We start from the raw sequence: 15,270 nt of genomic DNA on the forward strand, positions 1-15,270 counted from the left end.
CAGTAATGATCCTGAGTGGGGATTTAACCCTTCACGCCCCAGCACTGGTAGACACGGGGTCGGAAGGGAATCTGCTGGACAGCAGATGGGCAAGGGAAGTAGGGCTCCCTCTGGTGGCTCTGCCGTCACCGTTGCAGGTGCGGGCACTAGATGGCACCCTACTTCCATTAATCACACATCAGACACAGCCCGTGACCTTGGTTGTGTCTGGGAATCACAGGGAGGAGATCGTGTTTCATGTAACACCTTCTACCTTCCGAGTGATTTTGGGGTTCCCATGGATGGTGAAGCACAATCTCCGGATTGATTGGCCATCTGGGGTTGTGACGCAGTGGAGCGAAACCTGCCACCGGGAGTGTTTAGGATCCTCGGTTCTACCCGGCATGACGGCTAATGAGGAGGTCAAAGTCCCCCCCAATCTGTCGGCGGTGCCAAAGGAGTACCACGATCTTGCTGACGTCTTCAGCAAAGATCTGGCACTCACTCTTCCCCCGCACCGACCGTACGATTGTGCCATTGATTTGATCCCGGGCGCTGAGTACCCGTCCAGCAGGCTGTACAACCTCTCACGTCCGGAACGCGAATCAATGGAGACCTACATCCGGGACTCCTTAGCTGCCGGGCTGATCCGGAACTCCACCTCCCCAATGGGTGCAGGTTTCTTTTTCGTGGGCAAAAAGGACGGCGGACTCCGTCCATGCATCGATTACAGAGGGCTGAACGAGATCACGGTTCGCAACCGATACCCATTACCTCTGTTGGATTCGGTGTTCACGCCCCTGCATGGAGCCAAAATCTTCACTAAACTCGATCTTAGGAATGCGTACCACCTAGTTCGGATCCGGAAGGGAGACGAATGGAAGACGGCATTTAACACCCCGTTAGGTCACTTTGAGTACCTGGTCATGCCGTTTGGCCTCACGAACGCCCCCGCGACGTTCCAAGCTTTGGTAAATGACGTCTTGCGGGACTTCCTGCATCGGTTTGTCTTCGTATATCTGGACGATATACTCATCTTTTCTCCGGACCCTGAGACTCATGTCCAGCATGTACGTCAGGTCCTACAGCGGTTGTTAGAGAACCAGTTGTTTGTGAAGGGCGAGAAGTGCGAGTTCCACCGTACGTCTTTGTCTTTCTTGGGGTTCATCATCTCCTCCAACTCCGTCGCCCCTGATCCGGCCAAGGTTGCGACGGTGAGAGATTGGCCCCAACCAACAAGCCGTAGGAAGCTGCAACAGTTCCTCGGCTTTGCGAATTTCTACCGGAGGTTTATTAAGGGTTATAGTCAGGTAGTTAGCCCCCTGACTGCCCTGACTCCACTAAAGTCCCTTTCACCTGGTCGGATCAGTGCGAAGCCGCGTTCAGGGAGTTGAAACGCCGGTTCTCGTCTGCGCTAGTTCTGGTGCAGCCTGATCCTAATCGGCAGTTCATAGTGGAGGTGGACGCCTCTTACTCAGGGATAGGAGCCGTACTGTCCCAGAGCGTGGAGGCCGACAAGGTTCTCCATCCTTGTGTCTATTTTTCCCGCAGGTTGACCCCAGCCAAGCGCAACTATGACTTGGGCAATCGGGAACTCCTCGCGGTGAAGGAGGCTCTTGAAGAGTGGAGACACCTGTTGGAGGGAGCGACATTACCCTTCACAGTTTTCATGGACCATCGGAACCTGGAGTACATCCGGACCGCCAAGCGGCTGAACCCCAGGCAAGCCCGCTGGTCTCTGTTCTTCGGGCACTTTGACTTCCAGATCACATACCTCCCCGGGACTAAGAACCAACGATCGGATGCGCTGTCCCAGGTGCACAAAGAGGAAGCCAAGGCTGAGCTGTCGGACCCAACCGAGACCATCATCCCTGAGTCCACTGTCGTGGCCACCCTCACCTGGGATGTGGAGAAGACCATCCGGGAGGCCCTGGCAAGGAACCCGGACCCAGGGACCGGCCTTAAGAACAGATTGTACGTCCCACCGGAAGCCAGAGCTGCCGTCTTGGACTTCTGTCATGGGTCCAAGCTCTTTTGTCATCCTGGAGTGCGTAGGACCATAGCAGTTGTCCAGCAGCACTTCTGGTGGGCATCCCTGGAAGCCGACGTCCGGGACTACGTCCAGGCCTGTACCACCTGCGCCAGGGGCAAGGCAGACCATAGGAGGACCACGGGCCTCCTCCAGCCCCTGCCGGTGCCTCATCGCCCCTGGTCCCACATCAGCCTGGACTTCATCACGGGCCTCCCGCCGTCCCAGGGCAACACCACCATCCTCACGATAGTGGACCGGTTCTCCAAGGCAGCCCACTTCGTGGCCCTCCCGAAGCTCCCAACGGCCCAGGAGACGGCAGACCTCCTGGTCCACCATGTCATGCATCTGCATGGGATACCATCGGACTTCATATCGGATCGTGGTCCCCAGTTCTCCTCGCAGGTCTGGAGGAGCTTCTGTAGGGAGCTGGGGGCCACCGTGAGTCTCTCGTCCGGGTACCACCCCCAGACGACACGGCCAGGCAGAACGGGCTAACCAGGAGCTGGAGCAGGCCCTTCACTGCGTAATCTCCGTGCACCCGGCGGCCTGGAGTAACCATCTGGCCTGGATCGAGTATGCCCATAACAGCCAGGTCTCGTCTGCTACCGGCCTCTCCCCGTTTGAGGCGTGTTTGGGGTACCAGCCCCCATTGTTTCCGCTTGTGGAGGGAGAGGTCGGAGTGCCCTCGGTCCAGGCCCACCTCAGGAGGTGCCGCCGGGTATGGCGGACCGCCCGTTCTGCCCTGTTGAAGGCCCGGACGAGGGCCAAGGCCCATGCGGATCGCCAGCGTTCCCTGGCCCCTGCATACCAGCCCGGGCAGGAGGTGTGGTTATCCACCAAGGACATACCGCTCCAGGTCGAATCACCTAAACTGAAAGACCGCTTCATCGGACCGTTCACCGTCCTCAAGGTCCTCAGCCCGGCCGAGGTGAAGCTGAAGCTACCAGCTTCACTGCGGATCCACCCCGTCTTCCACGTGTCCCGTCTGAAACCCCATCATACCTCACCACTTTGCACCCCTGGACCTGCACTGCCTCCTGCCCAGATCATCGACGGGGAGCCGGCATGGACCGTACGTCGGCTCCTGGACGTCCGTCGGAAGGGCCGGGGTTTCCAATACCTGGTGGACTGGGAGGGGTACGGACCCGAGGAACACTCCTGGGTGAAGAGGAGCTTCATCCTGGACCCAGCCCTCCTGGCTGAGTTTTACCACCGTCACCCGGACAAGCCTGGTCGGGTACCAGGAGGCGCCCGTTGAGGGGGGGGTCCTGTTGTGTGGGCCGCTGAAGAGGAGGTACTGCTGGCCCACCACCACAAGATGGCGCCCTGCTTGAAGTGCGGGCTTCAAGCACAAGAGGGCGCCGGAACCACCGGCCGTGACAGCTGTCACTCCTACACACCAGCTGTCTTTCATCACCTCTTCACCCTTAAAAACCGGACTGCCACTTCACCTCCCCGCCGAGAAATCAGCAACCAAGAGGTAACCTGTCTCTATTGTAATTTCTCTGCTAAACTACAACTGAACTCTTCTTTGCAGCCGTTTGCCCTGTGGTGTCCTTATCGGAGCTTGGCGTAAAGGCGTGACCGCGACGACTTCGCATCACGCTCATCTCAGATAAGTGGTAACAGGAGCTGCACGAGTGTGTGTTTGGAGGTGGAGGAATTCCCCTCCTAAAAAGAACATTAACTGTGAGTGGACTACTGAGTGTGCGGGCTCACTCTCACCTGGACTTTCTCTATTCTCTGCCAGCAGTACCAGGGTCGACAGCCAAAGGCAGAGGCCACCTGGGGACTCAGGACTTGGCGGCTCCGGTGTTCTTCAGGCTTGTTGGTGGTGGAAGCTGTGTGGGAATCAGCTCTTCTCTCGCCAGAGGTCTTCTATCTTCGAGCCTGCCCACACGTCACCTGGTGTATTATTGGCAATCCATATTTCTGTCTGTATTCCGTTGTGTGTTTTCACAACATTAAATTGTTACTCGTTGGCTTATCCATTGTCTGTTCCTTAGCGCCCCCTGTTGTGGGTCCGTGTCACAACACCTTCCCAACAGGACCACTGTATATCTACATGAAAGGTTTATCTTTGACCCACTGTGTGACTGTCATGCCCAATTGTACTGTGTTTGCACTTGTGATGGAGGGCTGTATGTGGGGTTAATCTACTGTCTCGTGTCATTTCTCAGATCAGTTGTTGGTTTGGTTTTGTGGTATGCAGGAGATCACTTGACCGAGGGTCTATACGTTCAAATAATAATTAAAAAAATACTGTCATCACTCTTTACTCTTACTCAGTCAGTCTCTTACAACGGTGTAGCCTAAATGCACAAGCTTTCTAGGAGCGCACCCAATTCATTACGCACGCTCAGAGGCACGTACCATCCAGTGAGCACTTTTTTTGGGGGGGGGGTGACCCCGCCTCCTGTGATAAACTCATCGCTCCCTTAATATTTTTTTTCTGGCGCCGGGCCTGCCACAGACAGGGGGAGCCTTCCTTTTATCTGAAACTTGTGCATATGGAAGTGAAACTTAACTCTTATGTTGAAACCTTTAACCAGTTAGAACCAGGTTCCAGACCCTTCTAAACAGATAACAAAAGCAAATACTTGATAACTAACGTAAAATAAGGAATTAGCACAGATATCTAACATCACTCTCAAGTCATGAATCAGCAAGTCCCAAGTCAAGTCTCAGGTCATAATGACCACCAATTGTTTGCAAGCTTACTTGAGACTTGACTTGGGACTTGTTGATCAATGACTAAACAGGGATTTCATCTCACCTCTGACCACAACATTATTTGCCATTCATAATCTGATGATTTTACATTTTACTGTAAATGCATAAAGTCACAAATATTAAAAATACTGTATTAAAATGATTTTATTTATTCATTTATTTATTTGTTTGTTTGCTTTCTTTCCTTACAATTGTTACTTGTGTGTTTAATCTGGGGTTTTGTAAGGTTACCCTTGTGAAGCACATTAGGCAACTTGTTATGTGTCGGACGCAGTCAGAGTACCAACCAGCGTTTGAAGTAGGACCCAGCATAAAGGAAACAGAGCACGGTTCAAAGGATAACAGAATTTAATGACATAACAGTGAGTGCTAATTAATAACAAATAAGTGCGCGGTCTGGCGAGGTGGAAGAACGGTGCGCTCCCAGCAGCACAAACAGTCCGGAGCCAGAACAGTTCGGACCCAAGGACCCCGCCGACACCCCCAGGTGGCCGCGACCAACCGAGTCTGTGAAAGAAGAAACCATCATGTGAGTCCACCACTCCACACACAGAGGGACCACTCAAAGATGTACATAAACAGCAAAAACTTCCTGGCTTAATCACCAATCAGCTTCCCACCCTGCAGGCATGGAACACCCAGTTCAATTCTCCACTGCAGTGGAAGCTGATTAAACAACTAACATAACAGCTCAATATAATAAGGTGTGAGGGACACCACATTTACTGACTGTACTCATGTTAGTCACAAAACCTAAAATACCTCAGGAAGTGTGCTGACAAGTGTGAGACCTCACCCCCTCCTCTTTCACAGACCATGGCATCAAACCTGGTACGGTCTCTGCGTCCATGATGATGAGATCGTTCTCTAAACGTCGATATCACCCGTCTGGTCACAAGGTCGAGTCTCTGGCAAATACCCACTGTGTACTCCAGACTTAAATGCAACCATGCCCCAATCCATATAGATGCACCACAGCTGTGAGTCCTGACGAGCTGCACATGACCAGCCTCAGGTGATCAGGGTGAGGTCCTAATAACTCAGCCACACAGCCACTCAGTCCTGAACGCATGCCACCTGGAAGGAAAAACAAAAGACAGAAAACAGAAGACAGAAACAAAAGCCAGCCAGGCACCCCAGCCACAACACAACTTTTGTTATAATGTGTCACTCTAAAAATGAACTGGATTGGAATGAATTAAATTAATTTATTTAAATTTTAATAATTTTTCACTTGGCAATCACGGAAAGTTATTCACCAATTAAAAGTCAACAAACCCAAACATACAGTGCATCCGGAAAGTATTCACAGTGCTTCACCTTTTCAACATTTTGTTATGTTACAGCTTTATTCCGTAATGGAGTAAATTAATTTGTTTCACAAAAAAATCCACACAATGTGAAAAAAAGTTTTTGTTGAGATGTTTGGAAATTGATTAAAAATAAAATATAAGAAATCACATGTGCATAAGTATTCACAGCATTTGCTATGAAGCTCAAAACCGAGCTCAGGTGCCTCCTGTTTCCACTGATCATCAATTGGAGTCCACCTGGGGTCAATTCAGTTGATTGGACATGATTTGGAAAGACCCACACCTGTCTACATATGAGGTCCCACAGTTGACAGTGCATGTCAGATCATAAACCAAGCCTGAAGTCAAAGGAACTGTCTGTAGACAGGATTGTTCTGAGGCGCAAATCTGAGAAAGGGTACAGAAACATTTCTGCGGCATTGAAGGTCAAAATGAGCACAGTGACCTCCATCATCTGTGAATGGACGAAGTTCAGATTTACCAGGATTCTTCCTAGAACTCCGACTGTCGAAACTGAGTGATTAAGGAAGACGGGCCTTAGTCAGGGAGGTGACCAAGAACTGAATGGTGAGTCTGTCAGAGCTCCAGCATTCCTCTGTGGAGAGAGGAGAACCTTCCAGAAGGACAACCATCTCTGCAGCAATCTATCAATCAGGCCTGTATGGTAGAGTGGCCAGACTGAAGCCACTCTTTAGTAAAAGGCACATGGCAGCCTGCCTGGAGTTTGCCAAAAGGCACCTGAAGGACTCTCAGACCACGGGAAACAAAATTCTGTGGTCTGATGAGACAAAGATTGAACTGTTCAGCACGAAAGGTGTTATGATTGGAGGAAACTAGGCATCATCCCTACAGTGAAGCATGGTGGTGGCAGCATCATGCTGTGGGGATGTTTTTCAGCAGCAGGAACTGGGAGACTAGTCAGGACTGAGGGAAAGATGAATGTAGCAATGTACCGAGACATCCTGGATGAAAATCTGCTCCAGAGTGCTCTTAAACTCAGACTGGGACGATGGTTTATCTTTCAGCAGGACAATGACCCGAAGATATCAATGGAGTGACTTCAGGACAACTCTGTGAATGTCCTTGAGTGGCCCAGCCAGAGCCCAGACCTGAATCCAACTGAACATCTTTGGAGAGATCTGAAAATGGCTGTGCAGTAACGCTCCCCATCCATCCTGAGAGGTGCTGCAAACAGGAATGAGCAAAACTGTCCAAAGATAGGTGCCCCAAGCTTGTGGCATCATATTCAAGAAGACTGGAGGCTGTAATTGCTGCCAAAGGTGCATTGACATGTGATTTCTTAGTTTTTTATTTTTTATAAATTTGCAAAAAAATTCAAAGAAAAATTTTGAAAGAATTGATTAATTGACTCCATTTTGGAATAAGTCTGTAACATAAAATGTGGAAAAAGTGAAGCGCTGTGAATACTTTCCAGATATATATATATATATATATATACACAACCCCTGGCAAAAATTATGACACAAAACTAAAGTCATTTCAAATGGAAACTTTCTGGCTTTAAGAAACACTATAATCAATCAATCAATCAATCATTTTTTTTATATAGCGCCAAATCACAACAAACAGTTGCCCCAAGGCGCTTTATATTGTAAGGCAAGGCCATACAATAATTATGTAAAACCCCAACGGTCAAAACGACCCCCTGTGAGCAAGCACTTGGCTACAGTGGGAAGGAAAAACTCCCTTTTAACAGGAAGAAACCTCCAGCAGAACCAGGCTCAGGGAGGGGCAGTCTTCTGCTGGGACTGGTTGGGGCTGAGGGAGAGAACCAGGAAAAAGACATGCTGTGGAGGGGAGCAGAGATCAATCACTAATGATTAAATGCAGAGTGGTGCATACAGAGCAAAAAGAGAAAGAAACAGTGCATCATGGGAACCCCCCAGCAGTCTACGTCTATAGCAGCATAACTAAGGGATGGTTCAGGGTCACCTGATCCAGCCCTAACTATAAGCTTTAGCAAAAAGGAAAGTTTTAAGCCTAATCTTAAAAGTAGAGGGGGTGTCTGTCTCCCTGATCTGAATTGGGAGCTGGTTCCACAGGAGAGGAGCCTGAAAGCTGAAGGCTCTGCCTCCCATTCTACTCTTACAAACCCTAGGAACTGCAAGTAAGCCTGCAGTCTGAGAGCGAAGCGCTCTATTGGGGTGATATGGTACTACGAGGTCCCTAAGATAAGATGGGACCTGATTATTCAAAACCTTATAAGTAAGAAGAAGAATTTTAAATTCTATTCTAGAATTAACAGGAAGCCAATGAAGAGAGGCCAATATGGGTGAGATATGCTCTCTCCTTCTAGTCCCTGTCAGTACTCTAGCTGCAGCATTTTGAATTAACTGAAGGCTTTTTAGGGAACTTTTAGGACAACCTGATAATAATGAATTACAATAGTCCAGCCTAGAGGAAATAAATGCATGAATTAGTTTTTCAGCATCACTCTGAGACAAGACCTTTCTGATTTTAGAGATATTGCGTAAATGCAAAAAAGCAGTCCTACTTATTTGTTTAATATGCGCTTTGAATGACATATCCTGATCAAAAATGACTCCAAAATTTCTCACAGTATTACTAGAGGTCAGGGTAATGCCATCCAGAGTAAGGATCTGGTTAGACACCATGTTTCTAAGATTTGTGGGGCCAAGTACAATAACTTCAGTTTTATCTGAGTTTAAAAGCAGGAAATTAGAGGTCATCCATGTCTTTATGTCTGTAAGACAATCCTGCAGTTTAGCTAATTGGTGTGTGTCCTCTGGCTTCATGGATAGATAAAGCTGGGTATCATCTGGGTAACAATGAAAATTTAAGCAATACCGTCTAATAATACTGCCTAAGGGAAGCATGTATAAAGTGAATAAAATTGGTCCTAGCACAGAACCTTGTGGAACTCCATAATTAACTTTAGTCTGTGAAGAAGATTCCCCATTTACATGAACAAATTGTAATCTATTAGACAAATATGATTCAAACCACCGCAGCGCAGTGCCTTTAATACCTATGGCATGCTCTAATCTCTGTAATAAAATTTTATGGTCAACAGTATCAAAAGCAGCACTGAGGTCTAACAGAACAAGCACAGAGATGAGTCCACTGTCCGAGGCCATATGAAGATCATTTGTAACCTTCACTAATGCTGTTTCTGTACTATGATGAATTCTAAAACCTGACTGAAACTCTTCAAATAGGCCATTCCTCTGCAGATGATCAGTTAGCTGTTTTACAACTACCCTTTCAAGAATTTTTGAGAGAAAAGGAAGGTTGGAGATTGGCCTATAATTAGCTAAGATAGCTGGGTCAAGTGATGGCTTTTTAAGTAATGGTTTAATTACTGCCACCTTAAAAGCCTGTGGTACATAGCCAACTAACAAAGATAGATTGATCATATTTAAGATCGAAGCATTAAATAATGGTAGGGCTTCCTTGAGCAGCCTGGTAGGAATGGGGTCTAATAAACATGTTGATGGTTTGGATGAAGTAACTAATGAAAATAACTCAGACAGAACAATCGGAGAGAAAGAGTCTAACCAAATACCGGCATCACTGAAAGCAGCCAAAGATAACGATACGTCTTTGGGATGGTTATGAGTAATTTTTTCTCTAATAGTTAAAATTTTGTTAGCAAAGAAAGTCATGAAGTCATTACTAGTTAAAGTTAATGGAATACTCAGCTCAATAGAGCTCTGACTCTTTGTCAGCCTGGCTACAGTGCTGAAAAGAAACCTGGGGTTGTTCTTATTTTCTTCAATTAGTGATGAGTAGAAAGATGTCCTAGCTTTACAGAGGGCTTTTTTATAGAGCAACAGACTCTTTTTCCAGGCTAAGTGAAGATCTTCTGAATTAGTGAGACGCCATTTCCTCTCCAACTTACGGGTTATCTGCTTTAAGCTACGAGTTTGCGAGTTATACCACGGAGTCAGACACTTCTGATTTAAAGCTCTCTTTTTCAGAGGAGCTACAGCATCCAAAGTTGTCTTCAATGAGGATGTAAAACTATTGACGAGATACTCTATCTCCCTTACAGAGTTTAGGTAGCTACTCTGCACTGTGTTGGTATATGGCATTACAGAACATAAAGAAGGAATCATATCCTTAAACCTAGTTACAGCGCTTTCTGAAAGACTTCTAGTGTAATGAAACTTATTCCCTACTGCTGGGTAGTCCATCAGAGTAAATGTAAATGTTATTAAGAAATAATCATACAGAAGGGAGTTTTCAGGGAATACTGTTAAGTCTTCTATTTCCATACCATAAGTCAGAACAAGATCTAAGATATGATTAAAGTGGTGGGTGGACTCATTTACTTTTTGAGCAAAGCCAATAGAGTCTAATAATAGATTAAATGCAGTGTTGAGGCTGTCATTCTCAGCATCTGTGTGGATGTTAAAATCGCCCACTATAATATCTTATCTGAGCTAAGCACTAAGTCAGACAAAAGGTCTGAAAATTCACAGAGAAACTCACAGTAACAACCAGGTGGACGATAGATAATAACAAATAAAACTGGTTTTTGGGACTTCCAATTTGGATGGACAAGACTAAGAGACAAGCTTTAAAAAGCTTTTAAAGCTCTGTCTGGGTTTTTGATTAATTAATAAGCTGGAATGGAAGATTGCTGCTAATCCTCCGCCCCGGCCCGTGCTACGAGCATTCTGACAGTTAGTGTGACTCGGGGGTGTTGACTCATTTAAACTAACATATTCATCCTGCTGTAACCAGGTTTCTGTTAGGCAGAATAAATCAATATGTTGATCAATTATTATATCATTTACCAACAGGGACTTAGAAGAAAGAGACCTAATGTTTAATAGACCACATTTAACTGTTTTAGTCTGTGGTGCAGTTGAAGGTGCTATATTATTTTTTCTTTTTGAATTTTTATGCTTAAATAGATTTTTGCTGGTTATTGGTAGTCTGGGAGCAGGCACCGTCTCTACGGGGATGGGGTGATGAGGGGATGGCAGGGGGAGAGAAGCTGCAGAGAGGTGTGTAAGACTACAACTCTGCTTCCTGGTCCCAACCCTGGATAGTCACGGTTTGGAGGATTTAAGAAAATTGGCCAGATTTCTAGAAATGAGAGCTGCTCCATCCAAAGTGGGATGGATGCCGTCTCTCCTAACAAGACCAGGTTTTCCCCAGAAGCTTTGCCAATTATCTATGAAGCCCACCTCATTTTTTGGACACCACTCAGACAGCCAGCAATTCAAGGAGAACATGCGGCTAAACATGTCACTCCCGGTCCGATTGGGGAGGGGCCCAGAGAAAACTACTATAAGAAATCAAGAAAAACGATTGTGGCAGTCAGTAACTGTTACTTTTTTAGACCAAGCAGAGGAAAAAAATATGGAATCACTCAATTCTGAGGAAAAAATTATGAAATCACCCTGTAAATTTTCATCCCCAAAACTAACACCTGCATCAAATCACATCTGCTCGTTGACATTGACCCTATGCCATGACATTGACCCTATGTGTCTTTTTGCAAGGAATGTTTTCACAGTTTTTGCTCTATGGCAAGATGCATTATCATCTTGAAAAATGATTTCATCATCCCCAAACATCCTTTCAATTGTCCAAAATATCAACGTAAACTTGTGCATTTATTGATGATGTAATGACAGCCATCTCCCCAGTGCCTTTACCTGACATGCAGCCCCATATCATCAATGACTGTGGAAATTTATATGTTCTCTTCAGGCAGTCATCTTTATAAATCCCACTGGAACGGCACCAAACAAAAGTTCCCGCATCATCACCTTGCCCAATGCAGATTCGAGATTCATCACTGAATATGACTTTCATCCAGTCATCCACAGTCCACAGTTGCTTTTCCTTAGCCCATTGTAACCTGTTTTTTTCTGTTTAGGTGTTAATGATGGCTTTCGTTTAGCTTTTCTGTATGTAAATCCCATTTCCTTTAGGCGGTTTCTTACAGTTCGGTGACAGACGTTGACTCCAGTTTCCTCCCATTCGTTCCTCATTTGTTTTGTTGTGCATTTTTCGATTTTTGAGACATATTGCTTTAAGTTTTCTGTCTTGACGCTGTGATGTCTTCCTTGGTCTACCAGTATGTTTGCCTTTAACAACCTTCGCATGATGTTTGTATTTGGTCCAGAGTTTAGACACAGCTGACTGAACAACCAACATCTTTTGCAACACTGAGTGATGATTTACCCTCTTTTAAGAGTTTGATAATCCTCTCCTTTGTTTCAATTGACATCTCTCGTGTTGGAGCCATGATTCATGTCAGTCCACTTGGTGCAACAGCTCTCCAAGGTGTGATCACTCCTTTTTAGATGCAGACTAACGAGCAGATCTGATTTGATGCAGGTGTTAGTTTTGGGGATGAAAATTTACAGGGTGATTCCATAATTTATTCCTCAGAATTGAGTGATTCCATATTTTTTTCCTCTGCTTGGTCTAAAAAAGTAAACGTTACTGACTGCCACAATCTTTTTTTCTTGATTTCTTATAGTGTTTCTTAAAGCCAGAAAGTTGCCATTTGAAATGACTTTAGTTTTGCGTCATGTCTGTGATCTGCTTTTTTTCTACAAAATTAAACAACTGAATGAACATCCTCTGAGGCCGGTGATTCCATAATTTTTGCCAGGGGTTGTATATATATATATATATATATATATATATATATATATATATATACTTGGCCGTTGACCTGTGGGGAACCATGGGTTCCAGATGTCGTCATTTGTATTATATTCGGAGGACAGCTGACTTTTAGGGAAAATCTCTTTTCAGTTATGCTACAGGTATTGAGATAGAAAAGTTTCTTGGCTATATTATGAAAGTCATTATTGAAGGTTTAATCTGTTTTCAATTGTGTTCAATTTTTTTTTTCATTAATAAGCTTTTCTGAAGCTGCCCAACCAGTACAATACTCCATGTAAAAAAACTGCGAATAACTGAAGTTTTATATTGACAGTTATGGTTATGGTTATGTTATGGTTCTTGGTCCAGCAAGGTATCGGCATAAATTTGATCACCTAGCACTTAACTTAGGTCCATGTGTTATACATCATACGGATAAAGTGAGGAACCTTGGAGTAATTTTTGATCCTGCGTTGTCCTTTGATCTCCACATTAGAGACATTACGAGGACTGCTTTCTTCCATTTGCGAAATATAGCGAAGATTCATCCCATCCTGTCTATGGCTGATGCTGAGACTTTGATTCATGCATTTGTCTCTTCTAGATTGGACTATTGTAATGCTCTATTTTCTGGTTTACCGCAGTCCAGGATTAGGGGTCTTCAACTGGTTCAAAATGCTGCTGCCAGACTCTTGACACAAAGCAGAAAGTTTACATTACCACATTATGCCCGTTTTGGCATCCCTGCACTGGGTTCCAGTTGCTGCAAGATCGGATTTTAAAGTACTGTTATTAGTTTATAAAATCGTTTATAGACTTGCACCTCCCTATCTGGCTGACCTGGTAAGCCCTTATGTACCAGCTCGGGCCCTGCGTTCTCAGGGTGCAGGACGTCTGTGTGTTCCCAGGGTGAATAAAAAGTCTGCCGGTCACAGAGCTTTCTCCTACCATGCCCCAGCTCTGTGGAATGATCTCCCAGCACACATTCGGCAGTCGGATACTGTGGAGACTTTTACGTTTACTTTTACGTTTAAAGACTCATTTGTTTTCTCTGTTTTATCATTAGTATTATGAAGTGTTTTTATTCTCGTATTCTTTTACGGTTGTCTTTCTTTTATGGTCGTTTTTGTGTGTGTGTGTGTGTGTGTGTGTTTTAAATTTTTTAATTGTTTTTTGTGTGAAGCACCTTGAGACGATTTTATTGTGAATTGGCGCTATATAAATTAATAAATTTGAATTTTGAAATTTGAAATTTGACAGTGTTCAGTGTGACTTTTTTGGGGTGGGGGGGCGCTGTGTGAGACACTGGTGAGACACAATTCTGTAGTTTTGTCTGGAGTGTGAACATGTTAATTCTAGTTTGGGGGTCACATGCACACAGAAAATGTCCAGATTTGAATCTCCTGTCTGGGTTGTTAGAGAATGGACAGACTGATGAATTCTGTCAGGTCTGCAACAACCTCACAGGCTTTTATTTTGGAATACAGTTGTATTGTGGAAGTGTGACATAAATAGGCTTGTTATTTTCAAAAATGACTGATTTCTCAAATAATATTGAAACATTTTGTGGCCATTTAATTTTGACGTTGAAAACCCCATTTAATGTATATTTTACATTACACCTTAATCAAACGTGGCACTCACTATCGCCTGACAAAATTTGATCCAGATCTGATCTGGATTCGGGATTTTGTGAACATTTGAATTTAATATTGAAAAGCCCATTTGGTGTACATTTTATCTCAAACAAAAGTGACTCAATCACTCTTATTTTTCTGTTATGGATTTGCCTACACCAGCAAAATTGGATGGATGCTCTAATTTTATGCCTATTTATCTATCCTCCAGTTATCAGTCGGAAACCAAGTGCCAAAAAAACAGTGGCAGATTGTACATAGCAGAAATAACCAGTTCTGTGAAAATTATCTGAAAAAGAATTCAAAAACTGAAAAAGTTGAAAAAAAAAAAAAAAACTGACAACACCACAAAAAACTTTGATTTAATTGCATAAACTAAATACATACTCCTGACATTTGATCACATCTAATTTGGCTTATGAAAAAGCCACTTCTAACAGGACTTTGACCTTGAATTTCTTTTTTCCAAGGTAAAATTTGTGGAATTGGAAACTAGTATTCATGGAGATTTGCGCGCGTATTGCTTTAGTTTAAAATGGGCTGCAGTGTTCCTACATTTGGGAATAGCTGATTTTGACCATTTTCATACTTTTTTTTTTTAATAAACTGGCTCAGTTATTCCCATTCATTGAACATCTTTGCAATCCCATGCTGACTCCAATGTTGACACAGACATGCGTCTTGCATGTGATCTCTGTCTGCACACTGTATTTTGACACAGAATTAACATTTATGTCTTCGGAATTTGAAAATTACTTTAACACATAAAAACAAATTTTGTCATCCTATCTCTAAGAATCAATGCCTCCAACTTGCCCACCACTAAGAAAAAAACTTCTGGAGTTGCCATTGATTCTCATCACGTGCTCAAAATTTAGACATAATGTGATATTGTGCTCAGATTAGGAGATTAGCAGCAGCTAAAGACCACAGCTCATCTCTGGAGGTGGCAGACAGA

The sequence above is a fragment of the Thalassophryne amazonica genome, chromosome 16 (genome assembly GCF_902500255.1).
Source record: "Thalassophryne amazonica chromosome 16, fThaAma1.1, whole genome shotgun sequence".
NCBI classification, from domain to species: Eukaryota; Metazoa; Chordata; class Actinopteri; order Batrachoidiformes; family Batrachoididae; genus Thalassophryne; species Thalassophryne amazonica.